The sequence below is a fragment of the Echinops telfairi genome, unplaced genomic scaffold, assembly GCF_000313985.2.
Source record: "Echinops telfairi isolate 266 unplaced genomic scaffold, ASM31398v2 ScPeMD7_9;HRSCAF=40, whole genome shotgun sequence".
NCBI classification, from domain to species: Eukaryota; Metazoa; Chordata; class Mammalia; order Afrosoricida; family Tenrecidae; genus Echinops; species Echinops telfairi.
In genome coordinates this window covers 99,606,532-99,607,712 of record NW_022103906.1, presented here as the reverse complement: position 1 = coordinate 99,607,712, position 1,181 = coordinate 99,606,532, and positions in this window count along the sequence as shown.

The window sequence follows — 1,181 nt, the reverse complement described above, 5'->3', positions numbered from 1 at the left end:
AACCACCAAATATTAGAAAGAGAAATCAACAGGGTCATCTGTTCCCACTATTTAATCTTTGCAAGTGTCTAGAACTGACCTATCAAGTGCTTTCAAAATGATATTGCCAGTATTACTATTATGTAGACATTTCTTTCATTTATTTATTTATTTGTTATTAATTAGGAATTAATACATATGCCGTATCATTCCATAGTTCAATCGCATCAAGCAGTATTGTACACTTGCTACGAGAATCAGCTTCCAAACACAGGACTCCTTAACATTGTCTCAACTCTTTTACCACCCCCACCCCACCCCCAACAGTGTACCCCTGCCCCCAAACCCTTATTCTCCTGGAGGGAGTTCATTTTCTTTTCATCCCATTTTCCACAATTTTTTCATCCTTCTTAGTAGGTGATTGAATGGTAAGCTCATTTATTAAAATTTGCTAATTGATTTCACTACTGGTTTGTAACCTAATAAGAAAAGAAACTATTTCAAAGTTTGCTTTTTCTCTGTAGCAACATATAATGGTCATGGAAATTAATATTTGTTCACTAGTACAAGATATCAAAGAATATTGACCAGAAAGACTAGCCAAAAAGTCATCAGTGAAATCTGCGACTAGATGCCGTATGCAATATTTGGATAACTGGTAAACTTTAACAAATCCCAACACAAACCTTCCATTAATATGGACTTTGTGCTCTGCACAGTGTAGATGTACAATCCCCGAGAGGTAAATCTATAGAGACAGTATCTGGGCTTGTTGTTTCTAAGGGCTATGGCAGGGGAGGTTTTCAGGAAACGGACAGCTATTAGTAATGAGTACAAGAAAGAAGGCAATATTCTAAAATTGATTGTAGTGAAAATTTCACAACTCTCATTAATATGTTTAAACCCGTGAATTGTGTGATAAATGAATTACATGTCAATAAAACTGTTTTTACATGTTACAAAAAGGAAGAAAAGAAAATACCCACAAGGTTTCTTGTAAGGAGCAGACAATGAACTAAAGAGAGAAAGGCTGAAGTTGGCGTGTGGACGTACGGAGATGCCGAGAAAGGAGACGTGATGAAGAGTTCAAGGTTAGAGTAATGTAACTGGAAATGCAGGTGGCCTCTGGAAGCTGAGGGAGGCAAGAAAACGAGGCTCCTCCCTGGAAAGTGCAGAGTCCGTGAAGACTGCTGAGACACGGG